Raw genomic sequence first — 15,122 nt, 5'->3', positions numbered from 1 at the left:
TAAGAAAAAGAGAAAGCACCTATTGTATAATATCAAAATCAGGAGTAGCATTCAAATGCCAGTAGTTACACAAATGCTGTGAATCTTAATCCTAATAATGTAATAATAAAGTATTTACCACTGTTGTGATTTCTAAAGATAATAAGTAAATATCCCTTGGTTCCTTTAGCTGGAAAATATAGAAGTGGGATTCCAATCAATGTTTATGTGAAATCAGAGTAAATATTTAGTGTGGCGATTATTACTGACTTGGTTTAGAACCCTTAATTCTTATTGGAGACATAAAAATAGAACTTTACGTATTGCGCATAAAATAATTGTGCTAAAAAATGTGAGCACAAAAATGGTTCACTGTTCTTAGTTTACAGATTTAACAAAGTGGAGATTGAAATAATTTATTTGTGATTACACTATCCCTTATGAAATACAGTCTAAAATACATTCTTGTGGACACAATATTCAAGGTTTTTCTATGTTGCCTTTGTGAATTAAGGACGAGGATAGATTTAGAAATACTTTCTACATTCTGAATAAAGTTTGTAGATGTGGCAGCATGTTGCTGCTGTAGCACTGATCTTTCATTAAAGTTCTGAAAAGGTATTACAATACAAAAAAAAAAAAAAGGAAAGGTATTACAACTTGTGAAAACACTACATGTGAATTTGAATTTGATTTTAGAACTTTAAAATCACATAGAGTAAACTCAGGAGCTCAGCACTTCTAAGAGACACCATGTCTGCTATCAAGTCAGCAAAGTCAAGATATACCCCTTGGCATCACACAACTTTTAGTCTCAAGCAACTAACAAAACTAAGTAGAGTGTATGAAGACCCTGTACCCAGATTGGGTTACCATAATGAACCTGGCTTCAAGCTTCTACTTTGATGAATTAGTAATAACCACTTGGTTCATGCACCGGAGTGTCAGATGAAGGAAGAGGTAGCAGCAACAGCCTCAGTCAAGTGCAACACCAGGAGCATCAGGCCAGAATATTTTGGTGAAGGAGGAGGAAACCCCCTTGTCCATAAATGCTGAAAACACTTATCCAGTGAACCCTGGAATTTCAAATGTATCTTACCATGATCCACATGAGCTTCCTGGTATTGAGAAGCCTGGAGGGACTGGTGCTTCTGTGGGGAATTCATCACGGGACTCTCAGCCTTTTGATATTCAACACATACCTCTGGGGGATTCTAATCCTCCTTGGGCTTGCATTCCCTAAGAAATGAATTTGTGAAGCTATATGACTACCTGAGGGAGAGGATCCTAGCATGCGAGATCAGTATCTTTTCCCAGTGCACTGTGGTTGAGGGGCTGTGGCCATCACTGATCCTACCTGATTATAACTATTACTTTATCTACAGCTTCTGAGTAAGACCTGTGATCCAAATCTTGACCAACCGAGGGACATTTCCAAATCTTTTTAATGAGTTGACTCAGCCTAAACAGATCAGAGCCAAGGGATGCATATTTTTCTATAAGAAAAAAAAGTAATCCCCTTACTTTCATCATTGCCTGCATATTCTGTGTTCCATCTAAGTGCCTCCTCACCCACACTTCAGTATTAAAGACAGTTAGACTGCCTGCCCCTGTGTTGTTCTCTTAGCTCTAGACAGGAGCAGGTGCAGTTGAAGCTGGGCAGTGCCACCCTGCCACCTCCTGCCCACCAGGTCCATAGCCCTCCTTCTCTCATCATTGCACCCAGACATGTCACTCTGGAGCACTCCTCATTACATCCAGTGGTGCATGTCTTCCACATGTGGCCATGAGACTATAGCTCTCTGGGGGTCTGAAGAAGCTTCCTGTTGTCCTGTAAGGAGCCTGGCATTGAGATGAAACACTTTACCTCCATGTCTGAGTAAATCTTTTCCACAACCATAGGAGGTAATCATGTTTGAATTGAACAATTAATCTCAATGCTCTTGAGATTAATAATGGCAGGCAAACCATCAGTTTTTAAAGTAATTCTCCTTGGAGATGGTGGAGCTGGTGAGAATTCTCTTATGAACAGACATGCAACTAATAAGTTTGATACACAGCTCTGCCATACAATAGGTGTGCCATTTTTAAGTAAAGATTTGGAGGTGGGTGGATTTGGTTATCATGCAGATTTGGGACATAGCCAGTGAAGAGCGATTCTGAAGCCTTAGGACGTCATTTTACAGAGTTTCTGACTATTGGCCTGCTTACTTTTAGTGTCGACAATTTGCAAAACTTCCAGAACTGGAGTAATTGAAAGAAAGAATTCGTATGTTATGCGGACATGAAAGGGCCCGAAGCTTTCCTTTTGTGATTTTAGGTAATAAGATTGGTTTAAGTGAACAGCGGGTGTCTATAGGAGAAGCCCAGACACAGTGCAGGGATAACAGTGACTATCCTTACTTTGAAACAAGTGGAAAATATGCCACGAATGTCTCAGCAGCCTTTGAGGAAGCAAGTTTGGAGAGGTCTTTCTACTGGAGATAGGTAAGATGACTTGATTTTGAAACCATCAGTCTTTACTGAAAGGCCAAGACCAGCTCATCTTGTTGATTACTAAAGAGATTGATTATACACTCTAACTGACTCACATGTAGACACAAAATAAACCCTGGGGAACAGAGAAAATTAGCATTTGCAGCAGTTTATCATTACTAATAAAAGTAAACTAATGCAAAAAATAACTTAAAAATAATTTAGTTAATATTATATTCAAGATGTCGATTGTTTTTGGTACTTCATTTTTTTCCTATATAGTCTCTTATTGTAGAAAACTTGCCTATATCTCATTCTCAAAGACACTGTCCATGGGTCTTGCTAAAAGGGCAGCTGGTTCTCGACCTCCCTGTTTCTAATTAAACTAGACGTAGTCATGTGATTAAAGCTAAGCCAACTGAATTCTGACTCTTAAGAAAACAGAATAAAGACTAAACTGTCATTTTTAATGTCTGTTGAACACTTGAAATAAAAGGTTCTATACTGTAATGAATAAATAAACACTACTATATTCTTGATGAAATAGAGAAAAATCCTTGAGAAAGAAAAGATGGAAGTAGCAGATGAGGGAAATACATGAACATGAGAGAGCACACAGCCCCAAGTCAGAGAATGACACTGAGTTCACAACTCTAGTTTCCTTTTCTTTTTTTTTTAAGAAAATCCATTTTATTTATACACTTCCACAAAAAGAAAATTATGAATACTTACAACAAATTGAAAAATATATATATATTTTTTTAACATATCCTTCCTGGCATTTTCTTAGTTATTGTGTTAAGACATTTATATTCTACATTTACTAAGTTTACTTTGTAAAATGCACTGTAGGTGTGATCCCACCAATCACCCTCCCTGCGCCCATCCTTCCCCCTCCCTCCCCTCCCTCTACCCCTTCCCCCTATTCTTAGGTTATAACTGGGTTATAGCTTTCATGTGAAAGCCATAAATTAGTTTCATAGTAGGGCTGAGTACATTGGATTCTTTTCCTTCCATTCTTGAGATACTTTACTAAGAAGAATATGTTCCAGCTCCATCCATGTAAACATGAAAGAGGTAAAGTCTCCATCTTTCTTTAAGGCTGCGTAATATTCCATGGTGTACATATACCACAATTTATTAATCCATTCATGGATTGATGGGCACTTGGGCTTTTTCCATGACTTAGCAATTATGAATTGGGCTGCAATAAACATTCTGGTACAAATATCTTTGTTATAATGTGATTTTTGGTCTTCTGGGTATATACCTAGTAGAGGAATTATAGGATTGAATGGCAGATCTATTTTTAGATCTCTAAGTGTTCTCCAAACATCTTTCCAAAAGGAATGTATTAATTTGCATTCCCACCAGCAGTGTAGAAGTGTCCCCTTTTCTCCACATCCACGCCAACATCTCTGGTCTTGGGATTTTGTGATATGGGCTTATCTTACTGGAGTTAGATGATACCTCAAAGTAGTTTTGATTTGCATTTCTCTGATGATTAAAGATGACGAGCATTTTTTAACTTGTATAAGAAACTGTGTACCTTTCAATAAATTATTCTAGGTTAGTAAGCTAGTCCAACTTATTCTCCCCCACACCTTACTAACTAAAGGATAACAAAAAAATATGTTATTCCACATGCAAATGCAATGTCAAGAGTTAAGAATGCGGAGGTGAAAAGACAGGGCCCTGGCTGCCATGAGGAGCTAATAATTTGGTGGTAATTAAAATAATTTGATTATCCTCATCTAAAATTAATAATATAATAAAACGTATAAAGGGAAAGTTAAAATATATCAAAATTACATTATTAAATTGCTCTAATCTCATCACTGTTTAATTATTATTTATTGCAATGTTGTAAATATACTATATATGTTACATATATTTATATCTACTATGCTTGCTTATAATGAACAAATCACAGTTATAAGAACTGTACATATTTTATGTGTGTCAATTCTCTTAACAATTTTATGAATTAGTAGCTAATATAAACATATTTTTATTTTACAGAAGGCATCTGAATCACAGAGAAATTGAATATTTTTTATGAATTAAGTAGCAGCCAGAAAGTCAGTATTTGAACTCAGGCAGTCAGAATCCAGAACCCATTTTCCTAATCTTTATATTATATTTCCTTGTCACAAAAAGGAAATTTTTCTCCTTTTCCAGTAATATGTATTTCCATTCATTCCTTTATGTTTTTTTCCATTCACTTAATATTCATTATACACATGTTTGATGTTATGTTAGCTGTGCTGTCCAAGAGGCACCCACTGAGGTCAATATAGGTTGTTACCTATGAAATATGAGAAACCTTTTTTTAAACAAATCAGGATTGGGATAAAACTGTCTTCAGATAGTGATTTGGGTATGATCACTGTGAAAATAAAGGTAAGGAGAAACAGGATTGTTCAGTGAGAACCGAGGCTACTTGGGCAGATCTAATGAAGTGTCAGACAATGTAACAGGAAGATTTAGAGAAAGTTTGTTTAGTAGATGGGCAATAGGCAGGAAGTTCCCACCATAATCAGTCATTGACTAGGGTGCCTCATGAGGTCAACCTCTGTTCAATGTCTATGCTGAATCATGAAGGCACAAAAAGAGCTGCAGGCACTTAGCTAATTTCACAGTTTATGGCTAAACAGCAAGCTCTTGGCAACTCGAGCAGAATACTTTAACTTTTGCCAGAAACATTATGTACTGAAAATGGTGTCAACTGGAATTCAATGGTGAGCCAACGAAATGTCCCTTTTTTTGAAAATATAGACCTTAATAAAATAGCAGCAACAGCAAATAGTATACATTTGCAACCACAGTAACTGTGGTGATGTACCTATAATAATATGGCAACCTTTAGCTTGAGAATGAGGCATAATCTAGATCTCAGGGTGCCTTTGATGAAATAAAAATCAGATGAAGATGGGAAGATGAGTTTTTCAGCCAGGATGGATAGAACCTGGTGCACCTATGGCAATGGGAAGAAAGTTTGGAGTAAAAATTAGCAGAAGACTATTTTCACTAGAGCAAGAGAAAAGAGTGTAGTAGAAAATAAAAGACCTGGTGGCATGTTAAAGATTTTTATAAATCATATTGTATCACAAGCACCTTACCCAGATTATTAGCTATTCTTTTTCAAGAAAAGGTATGGGCTATTTAATTGTAAATACATATATACCATAATGTAATTAATGCACTCAACTGTTGTTGGGCAATTAGGTTGTGTTTTGTTAACGTTATAAATGTGTCTCAGTGAATATAATTATATTTTTATTGTATCATGCATTGAATTGGTAACATAAATACCAAAAAGTAAGATTACGTTGTCAAAGTATATTGCTCGTTTATGGTTTTAAGGTATATTTCACAAATAAAACCATGAGTAAATACATTAACATAAAAGAAAAATGTCTATTTCTACAGGTTGTCTTGCAATCTTCCCAAGCAATAATGCTTTTTTAAAAATATGTACTCTTGTCCTTGTCTATGTAGATAAATACTGGCTTGCCTTTTCAATATTTAGCTGTAGATTTATGGACCATGATTATGCATGGATATGTTTACAGACCATACCTGCTCTTTGTCTTGGAACACATTTCATAAGATTTCTTACTTAAGAAAATATTTGACTGTAAATGAGTACCTAAAATGCAAAGCATGTGCCCTTTTAATTTAATTTGTACTTCTTTGGAAACCAATGTTTCTCTCTCAATGGCAGGGATATGAACAGGCTGTGCTTTAGGCTGCTACTCATAAGGATGACTCCCTATCCCTTTAAGAAACCCCTTTGGAGCACAGTACATAGCCTATATTCTATGGTAAATCATTCCCAAAATTCTCAATAATTTTAGAAAAATCTAGCTATATATTTTTGAGAGCTACAGAAACAGACCAGCATACAAATAAATGCACTATTGGATATGTGTAATCTTACTAAAAAAATTATTTTGTGTTTTTAAGGGGTACAAGAATGTCTTTTGATATATATATATATGCATAGTGAAATGGTGACTAAAAATCAAGCAAATTCGTATAATCATCTCATATAGCCATCTTATATTTTTCTTTTCATTCAACCTTATATAATAATCATTCCCTCTTTTGCAATTAATTCCTCATTATTAATATTTTTTTTTTTTTAATTTTTTTTTTTTTTTTTTATTGTTGGGGATTCATTGAGGGTACAATAAGCCGGTTACACTGATTGCAATTGTTAGGCAAAGTCCCTCCTGCAATCATGTCTTGCCCCCATAAAATGTGACACACACTAAGGCCCCACCCTCCTCCCTCCATCCCTCTTTCTGCTTCCCCCCCCATAACCTTAATTGTCATTAATTGTCCTCATATCAAGATTGAGTACATAGGATTCATGCTTCTCCATTTTTGTGATGCTTTACTAAGAATAATGTCTTCCACTTCCATCCAGGTTAATACGAAGGATGTAAAGTCTCCATTTTTTTTAATGGCTGAATAGTATTCCATGGTATACATATACCACAGCTTGTTAATCCATTCCTGGGTTGGTGGGCATTTAGGCTGTTTCCACATTTTGGCAATGGTAAATTGAGCTGCAATAAACAGTCTAGTACAAGTGTCCTTATGATAAAAGGATTTTTTTCCTTCTGGGTAGATGCCCAGTAATGGGATTGCAGGATCGAATGGGAGGTCTAGGTTGAGTGCTTTGAGGTTTCTCCATACTTCCTTCCAGAAAGGTTGTACTAGTTTGCAGTCCCACCAGCAGTGTAAAAGTGTTCCCTTCTCTCCACATCCACGCCAGCATCTGCAGTTTTGAGATTTTGTGATGTGGGCCATTCTCACTGGGGTTAGATGATATCTCAGGGTTGTTTTGATTTGCATTTCTCTAATATATAGAGATGATGAACATTTTTTCATGTGTTTGTTAGCCATTTGTCTGTCGTCTTTAGAGAAAGTTCTATTCATGTCTCTTGCCCATTGATATAAGGGATTGTTGGCTTTTTTCATGTGGATTAATTTGAGTTCTCTATAGATCCTGGTTATCAAGCTTTTGTCTGATTGAAAATATGCAAATATCCTTTCCCATTGTGTAGGTTGTCTCTTTGCTTTGGTTATTGTCTCCTTAGCTGTACAGAAGCTTTTCAGTTTAATGAAGTCCCATTTGTTTATTTTTGTTGTTGTTGCCATTGCCATGGCAGTCTTCTTCATGAAGTCTTCCCCCAGGCCAATATCTTCCAGTGTTTTTCCTATGCTTTCTTTGAGAATTTTTATTGTTTCATGCCTTAAGTTTAAGTCCTTTATCCATCTTGAATCCATTTTTGTGAGTGGGGAAAGGTGTGGGTCCAGTTTCAGTCTTTTACATGTAGACATCCAGTTCTCCCAACACCATTTATTGAATAGGGAGTCTTTCCCCCAAGGTAAGTTCTTGTTTGGTTTATCAAAGATTAGGTGGTTGTAAGATATTAGTTTCATTTCTTGGTGTTCAATTCGATTCCAAGTGTCTATGTCTCTGTTTTTGTGCCAGTACCATGCTGTCTTGAGCACTATGGCTTTGTAGTACAGACTAAAATCTGGTATGCTGATGCCCCCAGCTTTATTTTTGTTACTAAGAACTGCCTTAGCTATACGGGGTTTTTTCCGGTTCCATACAAAACGCAGAATCATTTTTTCCAAATCTTGAAAGTACGATGTAGGTACTTTGATAGGAATGGCATTGAATAGGTAGATTGCTTTGGGAAGTATAGACATTTTAACAATGTTGATTCTTCCCATCCATGAGCATGGTATGTTCTTCCATTTGTTAATATCCTCTGCTATTTCCTTTCTGAGGATTTCATAGTTTTCTTTATAGAGGTCCTTCACCTCCTTCGTTAGGTATATTCCTAGGTATTTCATTTTCTTTGAAACTATGGTGAAGGGAGTTGTGTCCTTAATTAGCTTCTCATCTTGACTGTTATTGGTGTATACAAAGGCTACTGACTTGTGGACATTGATTTTATATCCTGAAACATTACTGTATTTTCTGATGACTTCTAGGAGTCTTGTGGTTGAGTCTTTGGGGTTCTCTAAGTATAAGATCATGTCGTCAGCAAAGAGGGAGAGTTTGACCTCCTCTTCTCCCATTTGGATTCCCTTTATTTCCTTGTCTTGCCTAATTGTATTGGCTAGAACTTCCAGCACTATGTTGAATAGTAAAGGTGACAGAGGACAACCTTGTCTGGTTCCAGTTCTAAGAGGAAAAGCTTTCAGTTTTACTCCATTCAGTAAAATATTGGCTGTGGGTTTGTCATAGATAGTTTCAATCAGTTTTAGAAATGTGCCACCTATGCCTATACTCTTCAGAGTTCTAATTAGAAAAGGATGCTGGATTTTATCAAATGCTTTTTCTGCATCTATTGAGAGGATCATGTGATCTTTATTTTTCCCTCTGTTAATATGGTGGATAACGTTTATGGACTTGCGTATGTTAAACCAGCCTTGCATCCCTGGGATGAAGCCTACTTGATCATGATGAATGACTTTTTTGATGATAAGCTGTAATCTATTGGCTAGGATTTTGTTGAGAATTTTTCCATCTATATTCATGAGTGAGATTGGTCTGAAATTCTCCTTTTTGCTTGGGTCTTTTCCTGGTTTTGGTATCAGGGTGATGTTTGCTTCATAGAATGTGTTGGGGAAGATTCCTTCTTCCTCAATTTTTTGGAATAATTTCTGCAGTACAGGAATAAGCTCTTCCTTGAAGGTTTGATAGAATTCTGGAGTGAAGCCATCTGGACCAGGGCATTTTTTAGTTGGAAGCTTTTTTATTGTTTCTTTGATCTCAGTGCTTGAAATTGGTCTGTTCAGGAGGTCTATTTCTTCCTGGCTAAGTCTAGGGAGAGGGTGTGATTCCAAATATTGATCCATTTCCTTCACATTGTCAAATTTCTGGGCATAGAGTTTCTGGTAGTATTCAGAGATGATCTCTTGTATCTCTGTGGGATCAGTTGTTATTTCCCCTTTATCGTTTCTGATTGAGGTTATTAGAGATTTTACTTTTCTATTTCTAGTTAGTCTGGCCAATGGTTTATCTATTTTATTTATTTTTTCAAAAAACCAACTCCTTGTTTCATTAATTTTCTGAATGATTCTTTTGTTTTCAATTTCATTGATCTCTGATTTGATTTTGGATATTTCTTTTCTTCTACTGGGTTTAGGCTTAGATTGTTCTTCTTTTTCCAATTCCATAAGATCTCTTGTGAGATTGTTGATGTGCTCTCTTTCTGTTTTTTGAATGTAGGCATCTAAAGCGATGAATTTTCCTCTCAAAACTGCTTTTGCAGTATCCCACAGGTTTTGGTAGCTTGTGTCTTCATTGTTGTTATGCTCAAGGAAGTTAATGATTTCCTGTTTTATTTCTTCCTGCACCCATCTGTTATTCAACAGAAGATTGTTTAATTTCCATGCCTTTGGGTGGGGTTGAGCATTTTTGTTAGAGTTGAGTTCCATCTTTAGTGCCTTATGGTCTGAAAAGATACAAGGTAAAATTTCAATTCTTTTGATTCTGTTGATATTTGTTTTGTGTCCCAGGATATGATCAATTTTGGAGAATGTTCCATGGGGTGATGAGAAGAATGTATATTCTTTATCTTTGGGGTGGAGTGTTCTATATACGTCTATCAAGCATAGTTGGTCTAGGGTCTCATTTAAATCTCTTACATCTTTGTTTAATTTCTGTTTAGAAGATCTGTCCAGCTCTGTAAGAGGTGTGTTAAAGTCCCCTGTTATGATGGTATTATCAGATATCATATTGCTCAGACTGAGTAAGGTCTGCTTCAAGAATCTGGGAGCATTTAAATTGGGTGCATAAATATTTAGAATGGAAATGTCTTCTTGTTGTAGTTTTCCCTTGACCAATATAAAGTGACCATCTTTGTCTTTTTTGACTTTAGTAGCTTTAAATCCACATGTATCTGAAAATAAGATTGCAACTCCTCTTTTCTTCTGAATTCCATTTGCCTGAAAAATTGTCTTCCAACCCTTGACTCGGAGCTTTAATTTGTCTTTTGAAGCCAGGTCTGTTTCTTGCAGACAGCAAATGGATGGCTTGTGTTTTTTAATCCAGTCAGCCAATCTATGTCTCTTCAGTGGGGAATTCAAGCCATTAACATTTATTGAGATAATGGATAAGTGTGGTAGTATTCTATTCGTCTTATTTGGTGAGAGTCCTTTGCTTAGTTTTATCTTTTGCATCAGTGTGGAGGTTAGGTTCTGTCCTTTGATTTCTGAGTTCTTACTTTGCTGCTGATCCATTGTGGTGGTCAGTGTGCAGAACAGGTTGAAGTATTTCCTGTAGAGCTGGTCTTGTTGTGGCGAATTTCCTCAATGTTTGTATATCCGTAAATGATTTGATTTCTCCGTCAATTTTGAAGCTTAGCTTAGCAGGGTACAGAATTCTGGGCTGAAAATTGTTCTGTTTAAGTAGATTAAAGGTAGATGACCATTGTCTTCTTGCTTGGAAAGTTTCATTAGAGAAGTCTGTGGTAACTCTGATGGGTTTGCCCCTGTAGGTCAACTGGCGCTTACTCCTGGCAGCTTGCAGAATCTTTTCTTTTGTCTTGACTTTGGACAGGTTCATCACAATGTGTCTTGGAGAAGCTCGGTTAGAGTTGAGGCGACCCGGGGTCCGATATCCCTCTGAAAGCAGTGTGTCAGAATCTTTGGTGATGTTTGGGAAATTTTCTTTTATAATATTCTCTAGTATGGCTTCCATTCCTCTGGGGCATTCTTCTTCCCCTTCTGGAATTCCTATAACTCGTATGTTGGAACGCTTCATAAAGTCCCATAATTCTGACAGTGAACGTTCTGCTTTCTCTCTCTTCTTTTCTGCCTCTTTTACTGTCTGAGTTATCTCAAGAACTTTGTCTTCTACCTCTGAAATTCTTTCTTCTGCATGGTCTAACCTGTTGCTGATACTTTCCATTGCATCTTTAAGTTCCCTAATTGACTGTTTCAGTTCCTTCAGGTCTGCTATATCCTTTTTATATTCTTCATATCGTTCATCTCTTATTTGATTCTGTTTTTGGATTTCCTTTTGGTTATTTTCCACTTTATTAGCAATTTCCTTCATTGTTTCCATCATTTCTTTCATTGTTTTCAACATGTGTATTCTAAATTCCCTTTCTGTCATTCCTAACATTTCTATACTGGTGGAATCATCTGCAGTAGCTACCTCATGGTCCCTTGGTGGGGTTGTTCTAGACTGGTTCTTCATGTTGCCTGGAGTTTTCTGCTGATTCTTCCTCATGAGTGATTTCTTTTGTCTGTTTGCTTGCCCTAATATTCCTTTCACTTCCTCTTGCTCTTTAAGTTCTTGTGCCTGTGGACTAAAGGTTACAGGACCAGAAGGGTGAGAAGGTTGAAGAGCAAAAAAAAAGGGGATGAAAGAAAGGAGGACCGAGTGATAAGAAAAAAAGAAAGATAGAGAAAGGAGAGGGGGTGGGTATAAGGAATATTGACAAAAAGAAGAGAGGCACAGAAAGAGGGCAATATAGGTGTACAGTAGGGTACTTTGACACAACCTTAAAAAACCCCACCTTCTGGGGGTGCCCAGTTGCGTGGTTCCCTTGAGGTCAGCAGCTCTTTGCTAACCTGATCAGACACAGTACCCCACCTCCACCAAGTAGAGAGGAAAGACAAAAATGCTATAAATCAAACCAAAAGAAGCAAACAGAAAACTTTACAGGGATAAAATTGGGTGAAAAACCAAATTATATCGGTAGAAACACTAGCAAAAATGAAGTTGAAGTTATTAAAAAAAGCAGCAATGGGAAATTATAATTAAACTAGGAAAATTGAGAAAGAAAAAGGGATCTGTGTGGAAAAGATTGAAATTAAAAAAACAAAAGAATATCAGCAACGTCAAAATAAACAAACAAAAAAAACAACCAAGCAAAAAAAGAAAGAAAAAAATACACAACCAAAAACAAAGCAGTTTGTATATGTTATTGAATATTGTCTGGGCAACACGTGGTCTTCTGGGGTATGAGATGTTAGTCACAGTTCAGATACGACTGGAGGCTGCTGATTACTCAAACCCCAGCAGGTAGACACCCTGAATCTCTCTTCAGCCTACTTAAAAGGCACTTCAAACTTGTAAACTTGTTGAGCAGAAGCTTTCCCAGCTTTCTTGCTGGAATTGCTGCTGAAGTGGCTATCCACTTACTCAGTGTGCCAAAACCGGTCTCACTCTGCCCCTGAGGGTTAGGGCTGCAAGGCGGCTCAGACCCCACCCTTAGGCTACTTGGTTGCTGGGTTACCAGCTCCCACCCGTTTCTAGCTCTGCGACCCTGAGGGCGGAGCTTGCCGGGGCAGATCGCTGACAATGGATCCGTGTGACCCACCGCCAAACACTATTAGCTCCGTCTGGCTCAGCGGCTCAGACTGGGGCCCTAGACAACGGCCAAAGTTCTCGCACTCCCGCTCAGGCCTTCCCCAAGGCAGTTCAACTCAGTGCTAAGTCCAAGGACATCAAAACAGTTCACAGGTAAGGCCTTTCTGGTTTGCAGTCTCGCTGCTACTGAACTTACAGTTGTGGGCGGGTTTAGACAGATTGAACACACGCGACCACTTGCCGGTTTTCCACAGATTTAGTCCTCCTCTTGGGGTCCAGAAGTCTCTCGCTGACTCCCTGTATCCTCATAGGAGTGATGATAGGCAGTTCTCACCAGCCAGAGACGCCTGGAGTCCTATCTCCCCAGACTCACGGTGCCCAGATGCAAGGAAGCTGTTACTCGGCTGCCATCTTGCTCCGCCAGTTCTGATCTTGGTGCTGCTGTGGGTGGCCTTCAGGGAACACTGGTGCCCTTTAACATGGAGCCACTGCACTGGGTCAGGATTCAGATGCTGAAGGAAGATGTTGGTGGGAGCTGAAGAGCAGTAAGTCAGGTCTGCCCATAAGAACTTTGGCCGCGTTCTCCAGCTGAGCGATCACTTCTGGGGGCCCCAGCGCCGCCGCCATCATGGTCTCCCATTATTAATATTTTAACATGCTGGTAATATCTCAATGAATGTAGATACCATTCCCTGGACCTTCCACAATGTACTAAACAATACTGTTACTTGAAATTTGCTTATGCTTACAATATATTTATCCTGCATAAAGATATTTTTCATCAAAATATTATAAATGCATATAAAATTTTTTATCATATTAGAATTTTTAATATTTTACATGTATTTTCCCCTTCTATTCACATATAACAAAGATAGTCAGCCTTTCTATTTTTATTATTCAATGCATGATGTTCAGTGATATCTATTACTGTCTCCAAAGAACCTGCAATCATGTTTAATTATAATATACTATACCACTCAAAGTTGTATGTTTACTCACTCATAATTTTACAATACATTATATTGTTTTCCTCACTTATAATCAAAGAATTATGAAGTAGCCACATAAGGAATCAACTTAAGCATCCATCAGTGGATAAACAAATAAAGAAAGTGGTATAAATACACAATGGGATGCTATTTATCCTTAAAAAGGAGGCAACTGCTGTAATTTTTGACTATATAGATGAACTTGATGGACATTAGGCTAGGTAAAATAAGCCAGACCCAGAAAGACAAATAACAGGTAATCTCATTTATATGTGAAATCTAAAACAGTCTAAATCATAGAAGCAGGGAGTAGAATGGTATTTACCAGATGGTGGGATAAAAGGTTGGGGAGATATTGTTCAACAGTTACTAAATTTCACATAAGCAGGGGGAATAAATTCAAGAGATCTATATATGACCAATATATGAGTGTTGACCACAGTTAATAGCAATATATTAGAACTTCAAAATTGAGAAGAAAGTGAAATTTAAGTGTTCTTGCCACAACAAAAGTGAATGGCAATGAATAGTTGATTGACTCGATTTGGCCATTCCAAAAATAATCATATTTTCAAAAGATCTTGCTTTGCATCATTAATATACACATTTTGTCACTAGAAAAATATGAAATATGTGTTTGCAAAGGAATTGTGAAAAGGGCATAACTAGAAATACTACTGAGTAAAATCTAACAAGGTGCTGGTGTTAATTTACTTAACAATCATCTATGAATAGAATTATAAAATCAGTTTTCCAGGATTCAGTTAATTCACAAGGCCCAGAACCGAAAATTATTCTGTTGATTGAATTGCTATAATTAAAGTTAACTATGCATATCAAATTGGAATTAAAGTTTATAGAATACATTTTGGAACATTTGGGGTGATAGAAATTTGTTATTTGAACATTGCTTCTATCCCAATTTTCAGCACTTGGCTATCTCCCTACACCTTGTTGTTTCACATTGCTCTATCCAAATCTCTTTCTCTCTCTTTCTATAGTTTTTATACAACAGAGTCTTCAAACATTTCAATGTTTTTATATATTAAGGTAAAATTCAGCTTGTTGAATTAATAAGACTTAGAGAAACATAAAACTTACATTAATATATTTAGAGAGATCATTGAGGCAAAGCCAAATAATACAAATAGTCCATTCCAGCTACAGAAACTGACCCTTTCAAAAAAAGGGGTGGGGGGTGGCTTAACCTGTATTCTTTATAAGGAGAAGCCCATACTAAAGCTAATAATGAGCCGAGTTTATTTGGGAAGTCATCTCCAGGATGACGAAGTGCACAGGAAAGGAAGGAAAACCAAAAA

At 37.1% G+C, this 15,122-nt stretch overlaps 1 pseudogene; it reads left to right on the top strand.

Annotated features, from left to right (window-relative positions):
* Window positions 1-1,934: 1,934 nt before the first annotated feature.
* LOC128596287 (ras-related protein Rab-9A-like) lies at window positions 1,935-2,466 on the top strand (annotated as a pseudogene).
* Window positions 2,467-15,122: the final 12,656 nt, after the last annotated feature.

This window comes from Nycticebus coucang, chromosome 2, assembly GCF_027406575.1.
Source record: "Nycticebus coucang isolate mNycCou1 chromosome 2, mNycCou1.pri, whole genome shotgun sequence".
In the NCBI taxonomy this organism is placed as follows: Eukaryota; Metazoa; Chordata; class Mammalia; order Primates; family Lorisidae; genus Nycticebus; species Nycticebus coucang.
The sequence above is the reverse complement of the archived record's forward strand: the minus strand, read 5'-3'. Positions and strand labels throughout refer to the sequence as shown.